This window comes from Schistocerca gregaria, unplaced genomic scaffold (assembly GCF_023897955.1).
Source record: "Schistocerca gregaria isolate iqSchGreg1 unplaced genomic scaffold, iqSchGreg1.2 ptg000174l, whole genome shotgun sequence".
Classification (NCBI taxonomy): domain Eukaryota; kingdom Metazoa; phylum Arthropoda; class Insecta; order Orthoptera; family Acrididae; genus Schistocerca; species Schistocerca gregaria.
Window position 1 is genome coordinate 3,215,778 of NW_026061726.1, and position 25,197 is coordinate 3,240,974.

Below are 25,197 nucleotides of genomic sequence, written 5' to 3' on the forward strand. Positions count from 1 at the left end.
CAAGGTGCGCATGTAGGTGTGTTAAAAATTCTGGAAGCACTGGGTATTGATCCCAGTTCCTCTCGCAAACTAAGCGAGCGCTCTACCATCTGAGCTACGCCCGCCCCCCCGAAGACTAATGGTGCTACATACAGCCATATAGACGACACAGACCCTTGCACTCCCATTATTCAGCAGACAAACACTACTCTCTATGTATCCGTTAGGGTGTCTTTCAGGTTTCGTGCATTATGTATCGAATCGTAGTTGGCCACAATGAAAGTGGCACGTATAACGTCGAAAATAGAATTCGGACACCGCTCTGAGTAAGACCAACGTGTTGTCCACCCTCTAGACTTCAATGAGGTTAAGCCGCGATACCTAAGACAGATCTGCACTCGATGACACCTCGATAACAGCCGGTCCCCACACTTACATCTTAATCTCCTTACGTCAGTATACATCATATCAGTCTGTGACGCTGGCTTTGCAACATCTTGCGTGCCTTTAGGTTCGCCGCGATCAACACTTACCATGCACTGACAACAAAATATGGAGGCACCGCGGCTTAAACCCTGGACGTTTCACATGCCAAGCGAACGCTCTACCAACTGAGCTACGCCCCATGCACGAGCAAACTGCGCTATTCCCCATTCTTTGCGACTCAGATGCGCACGGACACGATGGTTGGTTGGTTTGTAGCGGTTAAGGGAGCAGAGTACAAAGGCGCGGACCCGTTCATATACACAAAAGTTCCAAGTAGTTTCGATGCTCTGGTATTACAAATGCAAATTCCGTCTGTTTTTAACGTCTTAAATTCAAAGAGCCGTCACAAATTGCTCCGTTTTCACTCCTTGACGACAATCATACAGCACCTGAGGTAACAAACACATCTCGAGCCCCATTGTGCACTCCATTATTCATGCCAACTCAGTGCCTCGCTCTTTACTACTGTGTACCAATCTTGTCGTCCAACTGCAAAACACTGGGCCACAATAAGTTTCCACGTCTCCATTGCACTGCGCATACTACGAAACGCTCCCCAAACTTGGCACTCACCCTCGCAGCCGACTTTTCCGACTTTCCACGACGCTCACGCAACGCTCACGCTAGTGACAGCATTATTTATAGTTCGACGTCGCGCCAAAGCGAATGAGCACATTTCGCCTACGGCTTAGGCCGTCCTCCTAGTGTGGCTGCTCGGTGTCTGCAGGCAGCGAGGGTCTGCAGGCTTCCTGTGTTCGCACCTATGTCACCTGTGCTTGCTTGTCAGAGACAGACTACCGCAAAACATACAACTCACTCCATGAATTGATTGCTACGGCATCTGTTATCAGCAGTCACAACTAACAACACCAGTAGCAGCTGACTGCATGCAAAGAATAGGAATGTGCAGTGGAATTTACGTGAACTCAGCGCAAGGCAGATCTTTCCGACATAGGCTTGAGAATCTTACAGGAACACTTGTACTGTTTCTAAATTAAGTGTAGGCGTGGGAGGAGGGTGCTTCCTGCGCACTAATAACAGCACGCTTGTCAATTGTGGATGCTAATCATTCGCTTGTATCTTCCTAGACACATCTGCTGGTTGTGAATTATTCCACTTGCATGGCAAGGTACGCATGTAGGTGTGTTAAAAATTCTGGAGGCACTGGGTATTGATCCCAGTTCCTCTCGCATACTAAGCGAGCGCTCTGGGGCACTGGGTATTGATCCCAGTTCCTCTCGCATACTAAGCGAGCGCTCTACCATCTGAGCTACGCCCGCCGCCCCGAAGACTAATGGTGCTACATACAGACATATAGACGACACAGACCCTTGCACTCCCATTATTCAGCAGACAAAACTACTCTCTATGTATCCGTTAGGGTGTCTTTCAGGTTTCGTGCATTATGTATCGAATCGTAGTTGGCCACAATGAAAGTGGCACGTATAACGTCGAAAATAGAATTCGGACACCGCTCTGAGTAAGACCAACGTGTTGTCCACCCTCTAGACTTCAATGAGGTTAAGCCGCGATACCTAAGACAGATCTGCACTCGATGACACCTCGATAACAGCCGGTCCCCACACTTACATCTTGCTCTCCTTACGTCAGTATACATCATATCAGTCTGTGACGCTGGCTTTGCAACATCTTGCGTGCCTTTAGGTTCGCCGCGATCAACACTTACCATGCACTGACAACAAAATATGGAGGCGCCGCGGCTTGAACCATGGACCTTTCACATGCCAAGCGAACGCTCTACCAACTGAGCTACGCCCCATGCACGAGCAAACTGCGCTATTCCCCATTCTTTGCGACTCAGATGCGCACGGACACGATGGTTGGTTGGTTTGTAGCGGTTAAGGGAGCAGAGTACAAAGGCGCGGACCCGTTCATATACACAAAAGTTCCAAGTAGTTTCGATGCTCTGGTATTACAAATGCAAATTCCGTCTGTTTTTAACGTCTTAAATTCAAAGAGCCGTCACAAATTGCTCCGTTTTCACTCCTTGACGACAATCATACAGCACCTGAGGTAACAAACACATCTCGAGCCCCATTGTGCACTCCATTATTCATGCCAACTCAGTGCCTCGCTCTTTACTACTGTGTACCAATCTAGTCGTCCAACTGCAAAACACTGGGCCACAATAAGTTTCCACGTCTCCATTGCACTGCGCATACTACGAAACGCTCCCCAAACTTGGCACTCACCCTCGCAGCCGACTTTTCCGACTTTCCACGACGCTCACGCAACGCTCACGCTAGTGACAGCATTATTTATAGTTCGACGTCGCGCCAAAGCGAATGAGCACATTTCGCCTACGGCTTAGGCCGCCCTCCTAGTGTGGCTGCTCGGTGTCTGCAGGCAGCGAGGGTCTGCAAGCTTCCTGTGTTCGCACCTATGTCACCTGTGCTTGCTTGTCAGAGACAGACTACCGCAAAACATACAACTCACTCCATGAATTGATTGCTACGGCATCTGTTATCAGCAGTCACAACTAACAACACCAGTAGCAGCTGACTGCATGCAAAGAATAGGAATGTGCAGTGGAATTTACGTGAACTCAGCGCAAGGCAGATCTTTCCGACATAGGCTTGAGAATCTTACAGGAACACTTGTACTGTTTCTAAATTAAGTGTAGGCGTGGGAGGAGGGTGCTTCCTGCGCACTAATAACAGCACGCTTGTCAATTGTGGATGCTAATCATTCGCTTGTATCTTCCTAGACACATCTGCTGGTTGTGAATTATTCCACTTGCATGGCAAGGTGCGCATGTAGGTGTGTTAAAAATTCTGGAGGCACTGGGTATTGATGCCAGTTCCTCTCGCATACTAAGCGAGCGCTCTACCATCTGAGCTACGCCCGCCCCCCCGAAGACTAATTGTGCTTCATACAGCCATATAGACGACACAGACCCTTGCACTCCCATTATTCAGCAGACAAACACTACTCTCTATGTATCCGTTAGGGTGTCTTTCAGGTTTCGTGCATTCTATATCGAATCGTAGTTGGCCACAATGAAAGTGGCACGTATAACGTCGAAAATAGAATTCGGACAGCGCTCTGAGTAAGACCAACGTGTTGTCCACCCTCTAGACTTCAATGAGGTTAAGCCGCGATACCTAAGACAGATCTGCACTCGATGACACCTCGATAACAGCCGGTCCCCACACTTACATCTTGCTCTCCTTACGTCAGTATACATCATATCAGTCTGTGACGCTGGCTTTGCAACATCTTGCGTGCCTTTAGGTTCGCCGCGATCAACACTTACCATGCACTGACAACAAAATATGGAGGCGCCGCGGCTTAAAACCTGGACGTTTCACATGCCAAGCGAACGCTCTACCAACTGAGCTACGCCCCATGCACGAGCAAACTGCGCTATTCCCCATTCTTTGCGACTCAGATGCGCACGGACACGATGGTTGGTTGGTTTGTAGCGGTTAAGGGAGCAGAGTACAAAGGCGCGGACCCGTTCATATACACAAAAGTTCCAAGTAGTTTCGATGCTCTGGTATTACAAATGCAAATTCCGTCTGTTTTTAACGTCTTAAATTGAAAGAGCCGTCACAAATTGCTCCGTTTTCACTCCTTGACGACAATCATACAGCACCTGAGGTAACAAACACATCTCGAGCCCCATTGTGCACTCCATTATTCATGCCAACTCAGTGCCTCGCTCTTTACTACTGTGTACCAATCTTGTCGTCCAACTGCAAAACACTGGGCCACAATAAGTTTCCGCGTCTCCATTGCACTGCGCATACTACGAAACGCTCCCCAAACTTGGCACTCACCCTCGCAGCCGACTTTTCCCACTTTCCACGACGCTCACGCTAGTGACAGCATTATTTATAGTTCGACGTCGCGCCAAAGCGAATGAGCACATTTCGCCTACGGCTTAGGCCGCCCTCCTAGTGTGGCTGCTCGGTGTCTGCAGGCAGCGAGGGTCTGCAAGCTTCCTGTGTTCGCACCTATGTCACCTGTGCTTGCTTGTCAGAGACAGACTATCGGAAAACATACAACTCACTCCATGAATTGATTGCTACGGCATCTGTTATCAGCAGTCACAACTAGCAACACCAGTAGCAGCTGACTGCATGCAAAGAATAGGAATGTGCAGTGGGATTTACGTGAACTCAGCGCAAGGCAGATCTTTCCGACATAGGCTTGAGAATCTTACGGGAACACTTGTACTGTTTCTAAATTAAGTGTAGGCGTGGGAGGAGGGTGCTTCCTGCGCACTAATAACAGCACGCTTGTCAATTGTGGATGCTAATCATTCGCTTGTATCTTCCTAGACACATCTGCTGGTTGTGAATTATTCCACTTGCATGGCAAGGTGCGCATGTAGGTGTGTTAAAAATTCTGGAGGCACTGGGTATTGATCCCAGTTCCTCTCGCATACTAAGCGAGGGCTCTACCATCTGAGCTACGCCCGCCGCCCCGAAGACTAATGGTGCTACATACAGCCATATAGACGACACAGACCCTTCCACTCCCATTATTCAGCAGACAAACACTACTCTCTATGTATCCGTTAGGGTGTCTTTCAGGTTTCGTGCATTATGTATCGAATCGTAGTTGGCCACAATGAAAGTGGCACGTATAACGTCGAAAATAGAATTCGGACACCGCTCTGAGTAAGACCAACGTGTTGTCCACCCTCTAGACTTCAATGAGGTTAAGCCGCGATACCTAAGACAGATCTGCACTCGATGACACCTCGATAACAGCCGGTCCCCACACTTACATCTTGCTCTCCTTACGTCAGTATACATCATATCAGTCTGTGACACTGGCTTTGCAACATCTTGCGTGCCTTTAGGTTCGCCGCGACCAACACTTACCATGCACTGACCACAAAAAATGTAGGCGCCGCGGCTTGAACACTGGACCTTTCACATGCCAAGCGAACGCTCTACCAACTGAGCTACGCCCCATGCACGAGCAAACTGCGCTATTCCCCATTCTTTGCGACTCAGATGCGCACGGACACGATGGTTGGTTGGTTTGTAGCGGTGAAGGGAGCAGAGTACAAAGGCGCGGACCCGTTCATATACACAAAAGTTCCAAGTAGTTTCGATGCTCTGGTATTACAAATGCAAATTCCGTCTGTTTTTAACGTCTTAAATTCAAAGAGCCGTCACAAATTGCTCCGTTTTCACTCCTTGACGACAATCATACAGCACCTGAGGTAACAAAAACATCTCGAGCCCCATTGTGCACTCCATTACACATGCCAACTCAGTGCCTCGCTCTTTACTACTGTGTACCAATCTTGTCGTCCAACTGCAAAACACTGGGCCACAATAAGTTTCCGCGTCTCCATTGCACTGCGCATACTACGAACGGCTCCCCAAACTTGGCACTCACCCTCGCAGCCGACTTTTCCGACTATCCACGACGCTCACGCAACGCTCACGCTAGTGACAGCATTATTTATAGTTCGACGTCGCGCCAAAGCGAATGAGCACATTTCGCCTACGGCTTAGGCCGCCCTCCTAGTGTGGCTGCTCGGTGTCTGCAGGCAGCGAGGGTCTGCAGGCTTCCTGTGTTCGCACCTATGTCACCTGTGCTTGCTTGTCAGAGACAGACTACCGCAAAACATACAACTCACTCCATGAATTGATTGCTACGGCATCTGTTATCAGCAGTCACAACTAACAACACCAGTAGCAGCTGACTGCATGCAAAGAATAGGAATGTGCAGTGGGATTTACGTGAACTCTGCGCAAGGCAGATCTTTCCGATATAGGCTTGAGAATCTTACGGGAACACTTGTACTGTTTCTAAATTAAGTGTAGGCGTGGGAGGAGGGTGCTTCCTGCGCACTAATAACAGCACGCTTGTCAATTGTGGATGCTAATCATTCGCTTGTATCTTCCTAGACACATCTGCTGGTTGTGAATTATTCCACTTGCATGGCAAGGTGCGCATGTAGGTGTGTTAAAAATTCTGGAAGCACTGGGTATTGATCCCAGTTCCTCTCGCAAACTAAGCGAGCGCTCTACCATCTGAGCTACGCCCGCCCCCCCCAAAGACTAATGGTGCTACATACAGCCATATAGACGACACAGACCCTTGCACTCCCATTATTCAGCAGACAAACACTACTCTCTATGTATCCGTTAGGGTGTCTTTCAGGTTTCGTGCATTATGTATCGAATCGTAGTTGGCCACAATGAAAGTGGCACGTATAACGTCGAAAATAGAATTCGGACACCGCTCTGAGTAAGACCAACGTGTTGTCCACCCTCTAGACTTCAATGAGGTTAAGCCGCGATACCTAAGACAGATCTGCACTCGATGACACCTCGACAACAGCCGGTCCCCACACTTACATCTTGCTCTCCTTACGTCAGTATACATCATATCAGTCTGTGACGCTGGCTTTGCAACATCTTGCGTGCCTTTAGGTTCGCCGCGATCAACACTTACCATGCACTGACAACAAAATATGGAGGCGCCGCGGCTTGAACCCTGGACCTTTCACATGCCAAGCGAACGCTCTACCAACTGAGCTACGCCCCATGCACGAGCAAACTGCGCTATTCCCCATTCTTTGCGACTCAGATGCGCACGGACACGATGGTTGGTTGGTTTGTAGCGGTTAAGGGAGCAGAGTACAAAGGCGCGGACCCGTTCATATACACAAAAGTTCCAAGTAGTTTCGATGCTCTGGTATTACAAATGCAAATTCCGTCTGTTTTTAACGTCTTAAATTCAAAGAGCCGTCACAAATTGCTCCGTTTTCACTCCTTGACGACAATCATACAGCACCTGAGGTAACAAACACATCTCGAGCCCCATTGTGCACTCCATTATTCATGACAAATCACTGCCTCGCTCTTTACTACTGTGTACCAATCTTGTCGTCCAACTGCAAAACACTGGGCCACAATAAGTTTCCACGTCTCCATTGCACTGCGCATACTACGAAACGCTCCCCAAACTTGGCACTCACCCTCGCAGCCGACTTTTCCGACTTTCCACGACGCTCACGCAACGCTCACGCTAGTGACAGCATTATTTATAGTTCGACGTCGCGCCAAAGCGAATGAGCACATTTCGCCTACGGCTTAGGCCGCCCTCCTAGTGTGGCTGCTCGGTGTCTGCAGGCAGCGAGGGTCTGCAAGCTTCCTGTGTTCGCACCTATGTCACCTGTGCTTGCTTGTCAGAGACAGACTACCGCAAAACATACAACTCACTCCATGAATTGATTGCTACGGCATCTGTTATCAGCAGTCACAACTAACAACACCAGTAGCAGCTGACTGCATGCAAAGAATAGGAATGTGCAGTGGAATTTACGTGAACTCAGCGCAAGGCAGATCTTTCCGACATAGGCTTGAGAATCTTACAGGAACACTTGTACTGTTTCTAAAATAAGTGTAGGCGTGGGAGGAGGCTGCTTCCTGCGCACTAATAACAGCACGCTTGTCAATTGTGGATGCTAATAATTCGCTTGTATCTTCCTAGACACATCTGCTGGTTGTGAATTATTCCACTTGCATGGCAAGGTACGCATGTAGGTGTGTTAAAAATTCTGGAAGCACTGGGTATTGATCCCAGTTCCTCTCGCATACTAAGCGAGCGCTCTACCATCTGAGCTACTCCCGCCCCCCCGAAGACTAATGGTGCTACATACAGCCATATAGACGACACAGACCCTTGCACTCCCATTATTCAGCAGACAAACACTACTCTCTATGTATCCGTTAGGGTGTCTTTCAGGTTTCGTGCATTATGTATCGAATCGTAGTTGGCCACAATGAAAGTGGCACGTATAACGTCGAAAATAGAATTCGGACACCGCTCTGAGTAAGTCCAACGTGTTGTCCACCCTCTAGACTTCAATGAGGTTAAGCCGCGATACCTAAGACAGATCTGCACTCGATGACACCTCGATAACAGCCGGTCCCCACACTTACATCTTGCTCTCCTTACGTCAGTATACATCATATCAGTCTGTGACGCTGGCTTTGCAACATCTTGCGTGCCTTTAGGTTCGCCGCGATCAACACTTACCATGCACTGACAACAAAATATGGTGGCGAAGCGGCTTGAACCCTGGACCTTTCACATGCCAAACGAACGCTCTACCAACTGAGCTACGCCCCATGCACGAGCAAACTGCGCTATTCCCCATTCTTTGCGACTCAGATGCGCACGGACACGATGGTTGGTTGGTTTGTAGCGGTGAAGGGAGCAGAGTACAAAGGCGCGGACCCGTTCATATACACAAAAGTTCCAAGTAGTTTCGATGCTCTGGTATTACAAATGCAACTTCCGTCTGTTTTTAACGTCTTAAATTCAAAGAGCCGTCACAAATTGCTCCGTTTTCACTCCTTGACGACAATCATACAGCACCTGAGGTAACAAACACATCTCGAGCCCCATTGTGCACTCCATTATTCATGCCAACTCAGTGCCTCGCTCTTTACTACTGTGTACCAATCTTGTCGTCCAACTGCAAAACACTGGGCCACAATAAGTTTCCACGTCTCCATTGCACTGCGCATACTACGAAACGCTCCCCAAACTTGGCACTCACCCTCGCAGCCGACTTTTCCGACTTTCCACGACGCTCACGCTAGTGACAGCATTTTTTATAGTTCGACGTCGCGCCAAAGCGAATGAGCACATTTCGCCTACGGCTTAGGCCGCCCTCCTAGTGTGGCTGCTCTGTGTCTGCAGGCAGCGAGGGTCTGCAAGCTTCCTGTGTTCGCACCTATGTCACCTGTGCTTGCTTGTCAGAGACAGACTACCGCAAAACATACAACTCACTCCATGAATTGATTGCTACGGCATCTGTTATCAGCAGTCACAACTAACAACACCAGTAGCAGCTGACTGCATGCAAAGAATAGGAATGTGCAGTGGAATTTACGTGAACTCAGCGCAAGGCAGATCTTTCCGACATAGGCTTGAGAATCTTACAGGAACACTTGTACTGTTTCTAAATTAAGTGTAGGCGTGGGAGGAGGGTGCTTCCTGCGCACTAATAACAGCACGCTTGTCAATTGTGGATGCTAATAATTCGCTTGTATCTTCCTAGACACATCTGCTGGTTGTGAATTATTCCACTTGCATGGCAAGGTACGCATGTAGGTGTGTTAAAAATTCTGGAGGCACTGGGTATTGATCCCAGTTCCTCTCGCATACTAAGCGAGCGCTCTACCATCTGAGCTACGCCCGCCGCCCCGAAGACTAATGGTGCTACATACAGCCATATAGACGACACAGACCCTTCCACTCCCATTATTCAGCAGACAAACACTACTCTCTATGTATCCGTTAGGGTGTCTTTCAGGTTTCGTGCATTATGTATCGAATCGTAGTTGGCCACAATGAAAGTGGCACGTATAACGTCGAAAATAGAATTCGGACACCGCTCTGAGTAAGACCAACGTGTTGTCCACCCTCTAGACTTCAATGAGGTTAAGCCGCGATACCTAAGACAGATCTGCACTCGATGACACCTCGATAACAGCCGGTCCCCACACTTACATCTTGCTCTCCTTACGTCAGTATACATCATATCAGTCTGTGACGCTGGCTTTGCAACATCTTGCGTGCCTTTAGGTTCGCCGCGATCAACACTTACCATGCACTGACAACAAAATATGGTGGCGCCGCGGCTTGAACCCTGGACCTTTCACATGCCAAGCGAACGCTCTACCAACTGAGCTACGCCCCATGCACGAGCAAACTGCGCTATTCCCCATTCTTTGCGACTCAGATGCGCACGGACACGATGGTTGGTTGGTTTGTAGCGGTGAAGGGAGCAGAGTACAAAGGCGCGGACCCGTTCATATACACAAAAGTTCCAAGTAGTTTCGATGCTCTGGTATTACAAATGCAAATTCCGTCTGTTTTTAACGTCTTAAATTGAAAGAGCCGTCACAAATTGCTCCGTTTCTACTCCTTGACGACAATCATACAGCACCTGAGGTAACAAACACATCTCGAGCCCCATTGTGCACTCCATTATTCATGCCAACTCACTGCCTCGCTCTTTACTACTGTGTACCAATCTTGTCGTCCAACTGCAAAACACTGGGCCACAATAAGTTTCCACGTCTCCATTGCACTGCGCATACTACGAAACGCTCCCCAAACTTGGCACTCACCCTCGCAGCCGACTTTTCCGACTTTCCACGACGCTCACGCTAGTGACAGCATTATTTATAGTTCGACGTCGCGCCAAAGCGAATGAGCACATTTCGCCTACGGCTTAGGCCGCCCTCCTAATGTGGCTGCTCGGTGTCTGCAGGCAGCGAGGGTCTGCAAGCTTCCTGTGTTCGCACCTATGTCACCTGTGCTTGCTTGTCAGAGACAGACTACCGCAAAACATACAACTCACTCCATGAATTGATTGCTACGGCATCTGTTATCAGCAGTCACAACTAACAACACCAGTAGCAGCTGACTGCATGCAAAGAATAGGAATGTGCAGTGGAAATTACGTGAACTCAGCGCAAGGCAGATCTTTCCGACATAGGCTTGAGAATCTTACAGGAACACTTGTACTGTTTCTAAATTAAGTGTAGGCGTGGGAGGAGGGTGCTTCCTGCGCACTAATAATAGCACGCTTGTCAATTGTGGATGCTAATCATTCGCTTGTATCTTCCTAGACACATCTGCTGGTTGTGAATTATTCCACTTGCATGGCAAGGTACGCATGTAGGTGTGTTAAAAATTCTGGAGGCACTGGGTATTGATCCCAGTTCCTCTCGCATACTAAGCGGGCGCTCTACCATCTGAGCTACGCCCGCCGCCCCGAAGACTAATGGTGCTACATACAGCCATATAGACGACACAGACCCTTGCACTCCCATTATTCAGCAGACAAACACTACTCTCTATGTATCCGTTAGGGTGTCTTTCAGGTTTCGTGCATTATATATCGAATCGTAGTTGGCCACAATGAAAGTGGCACGTATAACGTCGATAATAGAATTCGGACACCGCTCTGAGTAAGACCAACGTGTTGTCCACCCTCTAGACTTCAATGAGGTTAAGCCGCGATACCTAAGACAGATCTGCACTCGATGACACCTCGATAACAGCCGGTCCCCACACTTACATCTTGCTCTCCTTACGTCAGTATACATCATATCAGTCTGTGACGCTGGCTTTGCAACATCTTGCGTGCCTTTAGGTTCGCCGCGATCAACACTTACCATGCACTGACAACAAAATATGGAGGCGTGGCGGCTTGAACCCTGGACCTTTCACATGCCAAGCGAACGCTCTACCAACTGAGCTACGCCCCATGCACGAGCAAACTGCGCTATTCCCCATTGTTTGCGACTCAGATGCGCACGGACACGATGGTTGGTTGGTTTGTAGTGGTGAAGGGAGCAGAGTACAAAGGCGCGGACCCGTTCATATACACAAAAGTTTCAAGTAGTTTCGATGCTCTGGTATTACAAATGCAACTTCCGTCTGTTTTTAACGTCTTAAATTCAAAGAGCCGTCACAAATTGCTCCGTTTTCACTCCTTGACGACAATCATACAGCACCTGAGGTAACAAACACATCTCGAGCCCCATTGTGCACTCCATTATTCATGCCAACTCAGTGCCTCGCTCTTTACTACTGTGTACCAATCTTGTCGTCCAACTGCAAAACACTGGGCCACAATAAGTTTCCACGTCTCCATTGCACTGCGCATACTACGAAACGCTCCCCAAACTTGGCACTCACCCTCGCAGCCGACTTTTCCGACTTTCCACGACGCTCACGCTAGTGACAGCATTTTTTATAGTTCGACGTCGCGCCAAAGCGAATGAGCACATTTCGCCTACGGCTTAGGCCGCCCTCCTAGTGTGGCTGCTCTGTGTCTGCAGGCAGCGAGGGTCTGCAAGCTTCCTGTGTTCGCACCTATGTCACCTGTGCTTGCTTGTCAGAGACAGACTACCGCAAAACATACAACTCACTCCATGAATTGATTGCTACGGCATCTGTTATCAGCAGTCACAACTAACAACACCAGTAGCAGCTGACTGCATGCAAAGAATAGGAATGTGCAGTGGAATTTACGTGAACTCAGCGCAAGGCAGATCTTTCCGACATAGGCTTGAGAATCTTACAGGAACACTTGTACTGTTTCTAAATTAAGTGTAGGCGTGGGAGGAGGGTGCTTCCTGCGCACTAATAACAGCACGCTTGTCAATTGTGGATGCTAATAATTCGCTTGTATCTTCCTAGACACATCTGCTGGTTGTGAATTATTCCACTTGCATGGCAAGGTACGCATGTAGGTGTGTTAAAAATTCTGGAGGCACTGGGTATTGATCCCAGTTCCTCTCGCATACTAAGCGAGCGCTCTACCATCTGAGCTACGCCCGCCGCCCCGAAGACTAATGGTGCTACATACAGCCATATAGACGACACAGACCCTTCCACTCCCATTATTCAGCAGACAAACACTACTCTCTATGTATCCGTTAGGGTGTCTTTCAGGTTTCGTGCATTATGTATCGAATCGTAGTTGGCCACAATGAAAGTGGCACGTATAACGTCGAAAATAGAATTCGGACACCGCTCTGAGTAAGACCAACGTGTTGTCCACCCTCTAGACTTCAATGAGGTTAAGCCGCGATACCTAAGACAGATCTGCACTCGATGACACCTCGATAACAGCCGGTCCCCACACTTACATCTTGCTCTCCTTACGTCAGTATACATCATATCAGTCTGTGACGCTGGCTTTGCAACATCTTGCGTGCCTTTAGGTTCGCCGCGATCAACACTTACCATGCACTGACAACAAAATATGGAGGCGCCGCGGCTTGAACCCTGGACCTTTCACATGCCAAGCGAACGATCTACCAACTGAGCTACGCCCCATGCACGAGCAATCTGCGCTGTTCCCCATTCTTTGCGACTCAGATGCGCACGGACACCATGGTTGGTTGGTTTGTAGCGGTTAAGGGAGCAGAGTACAAAGGCGCGGACCCGTTCATATACACAAAAGTTCCAAGTAGTTTCGATGCTCTGGTATTACAAATGCAACTTCCGTCTGTTTTTAACGTCTTAAATTCAAAGAGCCGTCACAAATTGCTCCGTTTTCACTCCTCGACGACAATCATACAGCACCTGAGGTAACAAACACATCTCGAGCCCCATTGTGCACTCCATTATTCATGCCAACTCACTGCCTCGCTCTTTACTACTGTGTACCAATCTTGTCGTCCAACTGCAAAACACTGGGCCACAATAAGTTTCCACGTCTCCATTGCACTGCGCATACTACGAAACGCTCCCCAAACTTGGCACTCACCCTCGCAGCCGACTTTTCCGACTTTCCACGACGCTCACGCTAGTGACAGCATTTTTTATAGTTCGACGTCGCGCCAAAGCGAATGAGCACATTTCGCCTACGGCTTAGGCCGCCCTCCTAGTGTGGCTGCTCTGTGTCTGCAGGCAGCGAGGGTCTGCAAGCTTCCTGTGTTCGCACCTATGTCACCTGTGCTTGCTTGTCAGAGACAGACTACCGCAAAACATACAACTCACTCCATGAATTGATTGCTACGGCATCTGTTATCAGCAGTCACAACTAACAACACCAGTAGCAGCTGACTGCATGCAAAGAATAGGAATGTGCAGTGGAATTTACGTGAACTCAGCGCAAGGCAGATCTTTCCGACATAGGCTTGAGAATCTTACAGGAACACTTGTACTGTTTCTAAATTAAGTGTAGGCGTGGGAGGAGGGTGCTTCCTGCGCACTAATAACAGCACGCTTGTCAATTGTGGATGCTAATAATTCGCTTGTATCTTCCTAGACACATCTGCTGGTTGTGAATTATTCCACTTGCATGGCAAGGTACGCATGTAGGTGTGTTAAAAATTCTGGAGGCACTGGGTATTGATCCCAGTTCCTCTCGCATACTAAGCGAGCGCTCTACCATCTGAGCTACGCCCGCCGCCCCGAAGACTAATGGTGCTACATACAGCCATATAGACGACACAGACCCTTCCACTCCCATTATTCAGCAGACAAACACTACTCTCTATGTATCCGTTAGGGTGTCTTTCAGGTTTCGTGCATTATGTATCGAATCGTAGTTGGCCACAATGAAAGTGGCACGTATAACGTCGAAAATAGAATTCGGACACCGCTCTGAGTAAGACCAACGTGTTGTCCACCCTCTAGACTTCAATGAGGTTAAGCCGCGATACCTAAGACAGATCTGCACTCGATGACACCTCGATAACAGCCGGTCCCCACACTTACATCTTGCTCTCCTTACGTCAGTATACATCATATCAGTCTGTGACGCTGGCTTTGCAACATCTTGCGTGCCTTTAGGTTCGCCGCGATCAACACTTACCATGCACTGACAACAAAATATGGTGGCGCCGCGGCTTGAACCCTGGACCTTTCACATGCCAAGCGAACGCTCTACCAACTGAGCTACGCCCCATGCACGAGCAAACTGCGCTATTCCCCATTCTTTGCGACTCAGATGCGCACGGACACGATGGTTGGTTGGTTTGTAGCGGTGAAGGGAGCAGAGTACAAAGGCGCGGACCCGTTCATATACACAAAAGTTCCAAGTAGTTTCGATGCTCTGGTATTACAAATGCAAATTCCGTCTGTTTTTAACGTCTTAAATTGAAAGAGCCGTCACAAATTGCTCCGTTTCTACTCCTTGACGACAATCATACAGCACCTGAGGTAACAAACACATCTCGAGCCCCATTGTGCACTCCATTATTCATGCCAACTCACTGCCTCGCTCTTTACTACTGTGTACCAATCTTGTCGTCCAACTGCAAAACACTGGGCCACAATAAGTTTCCACGTCTCCATTGCACTGCGCATACTACGAAACGCTCCCCAAACTTGGCACTCACCCTCGCAGCCGACTTTTCCGACTTTCCACGACGCTCACGCTAGTGACAGCATTATTTATAGTTCGACGTCGCGCCAAAGCGAATGAGCACATTTCGCCTACGGCTTAGGCCGCCCTCCTAATGTGGCTGCTCGGTGTCTGCAGGCAGCGAGGGTCTGCAAGCTTCCTGTGTTCGCACCTATGTCACCTGTGCTTGCTTGTCAGAGACAGACTACCGCAAAACATACAACTCACTCCATGAATTGATTGCTACGGCATCTGTTATCAGCAGTCACAACTAACAACACCAGTAGCAGCTGACTGCATGCAAAGAATAGGAATGTGCAGTGGAAATTACGTGAACTCAGCGCAAGGCAGATCTTTCCGACATAGGCTTGAGAATCTTACAGGAACACTTGTACTGTTTCTAAATTAAGTGTAGGCGTGGGAGGAGGGTGCTTCCTGCGCACTAATAATAGCACGCTTGTCAATTGTGGATGCTAATCATTCGCTTGTATCTTCCTAGACACATCTGCTGGTTGTGAATTATTCCACTTGCATGGCAAGGTACGCATGTAGGTGTGTTAAAAATTCTGGAGGCACTGGGTATTGATCCCAGTTCCTCTCGCATACTAAGCGGGCGCTCTACCATCTGAGCTACGCCCGCCGCCCCGAAGACTAATGGTGCTACATACAGCCATATAGACGACACAGACCCTTGCACTCCCATTATTCAGCAGACAAACACTACTCTCTATGTATCCGTTAGGGTGTCTTTCAGGTTTCGTGCATTATATATCGAATCGTAGTTGGCCACAATGAAAGTGGCACGTATAACGTCGATAATAGAATTCGGACACCGCTCTGAGTAAGACCAACGTGTTGTCCACCCTCTAGACTTCAATGAGGTTAAGCCGCGATACCTAAGACAGATCTGCACTCGATGACACCTCGATAACAGCCGGTCCCCACACTTACATCTTGCTCTCCTTACGTCAGTATACATCATATCAGTCTGTGACGCTGGCTTTGCAACATCTTGCGTGCCTTTAGGTTCGCCGCGATCAACACTTACCATGCACTGACAACAAAATATGGAGGCGTGGCGGCTTGAACCCTGGACCTTTCACATGCCAAGCGAACGCTCTACCAACTGAGCTACGCCCCATGCACGAGCAAACTGCGCTATTCCCCATTGTTTGCGACTCAGATGCGCACGGACACGATGGTTGGTTGGTTTGTAGTGGTGAAGGGAGCAGAGTACAAAGGCGCGGACCCGTTCATATACACAAAAGTTTCAAGTAGTTTCGATGCTCTGGTATTACAAATGCAACTTCCGTCTGTTTTTAACGTCTTAAATTCAAAGAGCCGTCACAAATTGCTCCGTTTTCACTCCTTGACGACAATCATACAGCACCTGAGGTAACAAACACATCTCGAGCCCCATTGTGCACTCCATTATTCATGCCAACTCAGTGCCTCGCTCTTTACTACTGTGTACCAATCTTGTCGTCCAACTGCAAAACACTGGGCCACAATAAGTTTCCACGTCTCCATTGCACTGCGCATACTACGAAACGCTCCCCAAACTTGGCACTCACCCTCGCAGCCGACTTTTCCGACTTTCCACGACGCTCACGCAACGCTCACGCTAGTGACAGCATTATTTATAGTTCGACGTCGCGCCAAAGCGAATGAGCACATTTCGCCTACGGCTTAGGCCGCCCTCCTAGTGTGGCTGCTCGGTGTCTGCAGGCAGCGAGGGTCTGCAAGCTTCCTGTGTTCGCACCTATGTCACCTGTGCTTGCTTGTCAGAGACAGACTACCGCAAAACATACAACTCACTCCATGAATTGATTGCTACGGCATCTGTTATCAGCAGTCACAACTAACAACACCAGTAGCAGCTGACTGCATGCAAAGAATAGGAATGTGCAGTGGAATTTACGTGAACTCAGCGCAAGGCAGATCTTTCCGACATAGGCTTGAGAATCTTACAGGAACACTTGTACTGTTTCTAAAATAAGTGTAGGCGTGGGAGGAGGCTGCTTCCTGCGCACTAATAACAGCACGCTTGTCAATTGTGGATGCTAATAATTCGCTTGTATCTTCCTAGACACATCTGCTGGTTGTGAATTATTCCACTTGCATGGCAAGGTACGCATGTAGGTGTGTTAAATATTCTGGAAGCACTGGGTATTGATCCCAGTTCCTCTCGCATACTAAGCGAGCGCTCTACCATCTGAGCTACTCCCGCCCCCCCGAAGACTAATGGTGCTACATACAGCCATATAGACGACACAGACCCTTGCACTCCCATTATTCAGCAGACAAACACTACTCTCTATGTATCCGTTAGGGTGTCTTTCAGGTTTCGTGCATTATGTATCGAATCGTAGTTGGCCACAATGAAAGTGGCACGTATAACGTCGAAAATAGAATTCGGACACCGCTCTGAGTAAGACCAACGTGTTGTCCACCCTCTAGACTTCAATGAGGTTAAGCCGCGATACCTAAGACAGATCTGCACTCGATGACACCTCGATAACAGCCGGTCCCCACACTTACATCTTGCTCTCCTTACGTCAGTATACATCATATCAGTCTGTGACGCTGGCTTTGCAACATCTTGCGTGCCTTTAGGTTCGCCGCGATCAACACTTACCATGCACTGACAACAAAATATGGTGGCGCCGCGGCTTGAACCCTGGACCTTTCACATGCCAAGCGAACGCTCTACCAACTGAGCTACGCCCCATGCACGAGCAAACTGCGCTATTCCCCATTCTTTGCGACTCAGATGCGCACGGACACGATGGTTGGTTGGTTTGTAGCGGTGAAGGGAGCAGAGTACAAAGGCGCGGACCCGTTCATATACACAAAAGTTCCAAGTAGTTTCGATGCTCTGGTATTACAAATGCAAATTCCGTCTGTTTTTAACGTCTTAAATTCAAAGAGCCGTCACAAATTGCTCCGTTTTCACTCCTTGACGACAATCATACAGCACCTGAGGTAACAAACACATCTCGAGCCCCATTGTGCACTCCATTATTCATGCCAACTCACTGCCTCGCTCTTTACTACTGTGTACCAATCTTGTCGTCCAACTGCAAAACACTGGGCCACAATAAGTTTCCACGTCTCCATTGCACTGCGCATACTACGAAACGCTCCCCAAACTTGGCACTCACCCTCGCAGCCGACTTTTCCGACTTTCCAGGACGCCCACGCAACGCTCACGCTAGTGACAGCATTATTTATAGTTCGACGTCGCGCCAAAGCGAATGAGCACATTTCGCCTACGGCTTAGGCCGCCCTCCTAGTGTGGCTGCTCGGTGTCTGCAGGCAGCGAGGGTCTGCAAGCTTCCTGTGTTCGCACCTATGTCACCTGTGCTTGCTTGTCAGAGACAGACTACCGCAAAACATACAACTCACTCCATGAATTGATTGCTACGGCATCTGTTATCAGCAGTCACAACTAACAACACCAGTAGCAGCTGACTGCATGCAAAGAATAGGAATGTGCAGTGGAAATTACGTGAACTCAGCGCAAGGCAGATCTTTCCGACATAGGCTTAAGAATCTTACAGGAACACTTGTACTGTTTCTAAATTAAGTGTAGGCGTGGGAGGAGGGTGCTTCCTGCGCACTAATAACAGCACGCTTGTCAATTGTGGATGCTAATCATTCGCTTGTATCTTCCTAGACACATCTGCTGGTTGTGAATTATTCCACTTGCATGGCAAGGTACGCATGTAGGTGTGTTAAAAATTCTGGAGGCACTGGGTATTGATCCCAGTTCCTCTCGCATACTAAGCGGGCGCTCTACCATCTGAGCTACGCCCGCCGCCCCGAAGACTAATGGTGCTACATACAGCCATATAGACGACACAGACCCTTGCACTCCCATTATTCAGCAGACAAACACTACTCTCTATGTATCCGTTAGGGTGTCTTTCAGGTTTTGTGCATTATATATCGAATCGTAGTTGGCCACAATGAAAGTGGCACGTATAACGTCGATAATAGAATTCGGACACCGCTCTGAGTAAGACCAACGTGTTGTCCACCCTCTAGACTTCAATGAGGTTAAGCCGCGATACCTAAGACAGATCTGCACTCGATGACACCTCGATAACAGCCGGTCCCCACACTTACATCTTGCTCTCCTTACGTCAGTATACATCATATCAGTCTGTGACGCTGGCTTTGCAACATCTTGCGTGCCTTTAGGTTCGCCGCGATCAACACTTACCATGCACTGACAACAAAATATGGAGGCGTGGCGGCTTGAACCCTGGACCTTTCACATGCCAAGCGAACGCTCTACCAACTGAGCTACGCCCCATGCACGAGCAAACTGCGCTATTCCCCATTCTTTGCGACTCAGATGCGCACGGACACCATGGTTGGTTGGTTTGTAGTGGTGAAGGGAGCAGAGTACAAAGGCGCGGATCCGTTCATATACACAAAAGTTCCAAGTAGTTTCGATGCTCTGGTATTACAAATGCAAATTCCGTCTGTTTTTAACGTCTTAAATTCAAAGAGCCGTCACAAATTGCTCCGTTTTCACTCCTTGACGACAATCATACAGCACCTGAGGTAACAAACACATCTCGAGCCCCATTGTGCACTCCATTATTCATGCCAACTCACTGCCTCGCTCTTTACTACTGTGTACCAATCTTGTCGTCCAACTGCAAAACACTGGGCCACAATAAGTTTCCACGTCTCCATTGCACTGCGCATACTACGAAACGCTCCCCAAACTTGGCACTCACCCTCGCAGCCGACTTTTCCGACTTTCCACGACGCTCACGCTTTTTTTTTTTTTTCCTTTATTGTGATTTTAATACCTGTGACAAACAGGTAGGCCGGCAGCGGACCAAGTATGCCGCTCTTCGGCCTCAGAGTATACAAGAACAGAGATGAGTGAGATATAAAAACAATCAAGACGGCGGGGTACAAACAGTAGACAAAACAGAGTTAAAACGGAGTCGGTCACGTGCGTAGCACAATGGATAAAAGCGGAGAAACACGGTGCACAAACGCAGATGGCAGATGGCCACACGTGAACCAGCGGAGCACAAACGACGAAACACAAACACACTGCAGGAGAGTCGAGGCACAAACACATGCGATGGTCTTCGGCGTAGGACGATGAAAGTAACTGATGGAAGACAGCAGAGTCGTGGCCTGCCAAGGGGAAAAGGTGTGGGGAAGAGGAGAGAGAGGGGGAGGGGAAGATGCCAGTGGAGGAGAGGGATGGAGGAGAAGGGGGAGGGTAGGGGGAGTGGAAGCCCAAGGAGAAAGGGGAGGGGAGGGAGGGAGAGAAGGGAGAGAGGGTGCCCATAGGAAAAGGAGAGGAGAGGGAAGGTAAGGCTCAAAGTTGGTAGGAGGGGTAGATGGAGGGGAGGAGGGCATCATCAGGGAGGGGGAGTTGACGGAAGCCACCGAGGGAGAGGGTGTGGAGGGTGTAAAGATGGAGAGCAGGTGGGATATAGGAATGCAGGCGCGGCAGCGGGTTGGGGTGGGAGAGGATGGGAGAGACAAGAGGGTGTGGAGGATCAAGCTTGCGGGAGGTGTAGAGGATCCGTAACCGTTCGAGGAAAAGGAGGAGGTGCGGGAAGGGAATCAGGTCATAGAGGATCCGCGTGGGGGAAGGGAGACGGATGCGATAGGCGAGGAGGAGCGCATGGCGTTCTAGGATCTGAATGGACTTGTAGAAGGTAGGAGGGGCAGAGATCCAGGCGGGATGAGCAAGCAAAGGATAGGACGGATGAGGGACTTGTAGGTGTAGAGGATGGTGGAAGGGTCCAGACCCCATGTACGGCCAGAAAGGAGCTTAAGGAGGCGGAGGCGGGAGCGTGCCTTGGCTTGGATCGTCCGGAGATGTGGGTTCCAGGAGAGGCGACGGTCGAGGGTGACACCAAGGTACTTGAGAGTAGGTGTGAGGGTGATGGGACGGCCATAAATAGTAAGATAGAAATCAAGGAGACGGAAGGAACGAGTGGTTTTGCCTACAATGATCGCCTGGGTCTTGGAAGGATTGACCTTGAGCAACCACTGGTTACACCAAGTGGTGAACCGGTCAAGATAGGATTGGAGAAGGTGCTGGGAGCGTTGCAGGGTGGGAGCGAGGGCAAGGAAGGCAGTGTCATCGGCGTACTGGAGAAGGTGTAGGGGAGGTGCAGGTGGAGGCATGTCTGCCGTGTAAAGGAGGTAGAGAAGAGGGGAAAGGACGGAACCTTGGGGCACACCGGCGGAGGGGTAGAAGGTGTAGGAATCAGTGTTGTGGATGGTGACATAGGAAGGACGGTGGGAAAGGAAGGAAGCGACCAGACGGACATAGTTGAGAGGAAGAGCAAAGGTTTGGAGCTTGAAAAGGAGACCGGAATGCCACACACGGTCATATGCGCGTTCGAGGTCGAGGGAAAGGAAGATGGCGGAACGACGGGAATTGAGTTGTTCGGAGAGGAGGTGAGTGAGGTGAAGGAGGAGGTCATCGGCTGAGAAGGACGGCCGAAAGCCACATTGGGTAGGGGGGAGGAGGCGGTGTTGGTGAAGGTGCTTGTGTAGGCGGCGGGTAAGAATGGATTCCAGACGCTCACGCTAGTGACAGCATTTTTTATAGTTCGACGTCGCGCCAAAGCGAATGAGCACATTTCGCCTACGGCTTAGGCCGCCCTCCTAGTGTGGCTGCTCTGTGTCTGCAGGCAGCGAGGGTCTGCAAGCTTCCTGTGTTCGCACCTATGTCACCTGTGCTTGCTTGTCAGAGACAGACTACCGCAAAACATACAACTCACTCCATGAATTGATTGCTACGGCATCTGTTATCAGCAGTCACAACTAACAACACCAGTAGCAGCTGACTGCATGCAAAGAATAGGAATGTGCAGTGGAATTTACGTGAACTCAGCGCAAGGCAGATCTTTCCGACATAGGCTTGAGAATCTTACAGGAACACTTGTACTGTTTCTAAATTAAGTGTAGGCGTGGGAGGAGGGTGCTTCCTGCGCACTAATAACAGCACGCTTGTCAATTGTGGATGCTAATAATTCGCTTGTATCTTCCTAGACACATCTGCTGGTTGTGAATTATTCCACTTGCATGGCAAGGTACGCATGTAGGTGTGTTAAAAATTCTGGAGGCACTGGGTATTGATCCCAGTTCCTCTCGCATACTAAGCGAGCGCTCTACCATCTGAGCTACGCCCGCCGCCCCGAAGACTAATGGTGCTACATACAGCCATATAGACGACACAGACCCTTCCACTCCCATTATTCAGCAGACAAACACTACTCTCTATGTATCCGTTAGGGTGTCTTTCAGGTTTCGTGCATTATGTATCGAATCGTAGTTGGCCACAATGAAAGTGGCACGTATAACGTCGAAAATAGAATTCGGACACCGCTCTGAGTAAGACCAACGTGTTGTCCACCCTCTAGACTTCAATGAGGTTAAGCCGCGATACCTAAGACAGATCTGCACTCGATGACACCTCGATAACAGCCGGTCCCCACACTTACATCTTGCTCTCCTTACGTCAGTATACATCATATCAGTCTGTGACGCTGGCTTTGCAACATCTTGCGTGCCTTTAGGTTCGCCGCGATCAACACTTACCATGCACTGACAACAAAATATGGAGGCGCCGCGGCTTGAACCCTGGACCTTTCACATGCCAAGCGAACGCTCTACCAACTGAGCTACGCCCCATGCACGAGCAAACTGCGCTATTCCCCATTCTTTGCGACTCAGATGCGCACGGACACCATGGTTGGTTGGTTTGTAGCGGTGAAGGGAGCAGAGTACAAAGGCGCGGACCCGTTCATATACACAAAAGTTCCAAGTAGTTTCGATGCTCTGGTATTACAAATGCAAATTCCGTCTGTTTTTAACGTCTTAAATTCAAAGAGCCGTCACAAATTGCTCCGTTTTCACTCCTTGACGACAATCATACAGCACCTGAGGTAACAAACACATCTCGAGCCCCATTGTGCACTCCATTATTCATGCCAACTCACTGCCTCGCTCTTTACTACTGTGTACCAATCTTGTCGTCCAACTGCAAAACACTGGGCCACAATAAGTTTCCACGTCTCCATTGCACTGCGCATACTACGAAACGCTCCCCAAACTTGGCACTCACCCTCGCAGCCGACTTTTCCGACTTTCCACGACGCTCACGCAACGCTCACGCTAGTGACAGCATTTTTTATAGTTCGACGTCGCGCCAAAGCGAATGAGCACATTTCGCCTACGGCTTAGGCCGCCCTCCTAGTGTGGCTGCTCTGTGTCTGCAGGCAGCGAGGGTCTGCAAGCTTCCTGTGTTCGCACCTATGTCACCTGTGCTTGCTTGTCAGAGACAGACTACCGCAAAACATACAACTCACTCCATGAATTGATTGCTACGGCATCTGTTATCAGCAGTCACAACTAACAACACCAGTAGCAGCTGACTGCATGCAAAGAATAGGAATGTGCAGTGGAATTTACGTGAACTCAGCGCAAGGCAGATCTTTCCGACATAGGCTTGAGAATCTTACAGGAACACTTGTACTGTTTCTAAATTAAGTGTAGGCGTGGGAGGAGGGTGCTTCCTGCGCACTAATAACAGCACGCTTGTCAATTGTGGATGCTAATAATTCGCTTGTATCTTCCTAGACACATCTGCTGGTTGTGAATTATTCCACTTGCTTGGCAAGGTACGCATGTAGGTGTGTTAAAAATTCTGGAGGCACTGGGTATTGATCCCAGTTCCTCTCGCATACTAAGCGAGCGCTCTACCATCTGAGCTACGCCCGCCGCCCCGAAGACTAATGGTGCTACATACAGCCATATAGACGACACAGACCCTTCCACTCCCATTATTCAGCAGACAAACACTACTCTCTATGTATCCGTTAGGGTGTCTTTCAGGTTTCGTGCATTATGTATCGAATCATAGTTGGCCACAATGAAAGTGGCACGTATAACGTCGAAAATAGAATTCGGACACCGCTCTGAGTAAGACCAACGTGTTGTCCACCCTCTAGACTTCAATGAGGTTAAGCCGCGATACCTAAGACAGATCTGCACTCGATGACACCTCGATAACAGCCGGTCCCCACACTTACATCTTGCTCTCCTTACGTCAGTATACATCATATCAGTCTGTGACGCTGGCTTTGCAACATCTTGCGTGCCTTTAGGTTCGCCGCGATCAACACTTACCATGCACTGACAACAAAATATGGAGGCGCCGCGGCTTGAACCCTGGACCTTTCACATGCCAAGCGAACGCTCTACCAACTGAGCTACGCCCCATGCACGAGCAAACTGCGCTATTCCCCATTCTTTGCGACTCAGATGCGCACGGACACCATGGTTGGTTGGTTTGTAGCGGTGAAGGGAGCAGAGTACAAAGGCGCGGACCCGTTCATATACACAAAAGTTCCAAGTAGTTTCGATGCTCTGGTATTACAAATGCAAATTCCGTCTGTTTTTAACGTCTTAAATTCAAAGAGCCGTCACAAATTGCTCCGTTTTCACTCCTTGACGACAATCATACAGCACCTGAGGTAACAAACACATCTCGAGCCCCATTGTGCACTCCATTATTCATGCCATCTCACTGCCTCGCTCTTTACTACTGTGTACCAATCTTGTCGTCCAACTGCAAAACACTGGGCCACAATAAGTTTCCACGTCTCCATTGCACTGCGAATACTACGAAACGCTCACCAAACTTGGCACTCACCCTCGCAGCCGACTTTTCCGACTTTCCACGACGCTCACGCAACGCTCACGCTAGTGACAACATTATTTATAGTTCGACGTCGCGCCAAAGCGAATGAGCACATTTCGCCTACGGCTTAGGCCGCCCTCCTAGT

General features: G+C 49.2%; 3 non-coding genes across 3 annotated transcripts; all 3 read right to left on the bottom strand.

Annotated features, from left to right (window-relative positions):
- Window positions 1-10,101: 10,101 nt before the first annotated feature.
- Window positions 10,102-10,173, bottom strand: Trnaa-ggc (transfer RNA alanine (anticodon GGC)). The gene has a single exon. It is a non-coding gene; the product is annotated as a tRNA-Ala (tRNA).
- Window positions 10,174-14,838: 4,665 nt separating this feature from the next.
- On the bottom strand, window positions 14,839-14,910 carry Trnaa-ggc (transfer RNA alanine (anticodon GGC)). Its single transcript has one exon. It is a non-coding gene; the product is annotated as a tRNA-Ala (tRNA).
- Window positions 14,911-18,007: 3,097 nt separating this feature from the next.
- Window positions 18,008-18,079, bottom strand: Trnaa-ggc (transfer RNA alanine (anticodon GGC)). Its single transcript has one exon. It is a non-coding gene; the product is annotated as a tRNA-Ala (tRNA).
- Between the last annotated feature and the right edge of the window lie 7,118 nt (window positions 18,080-25,197).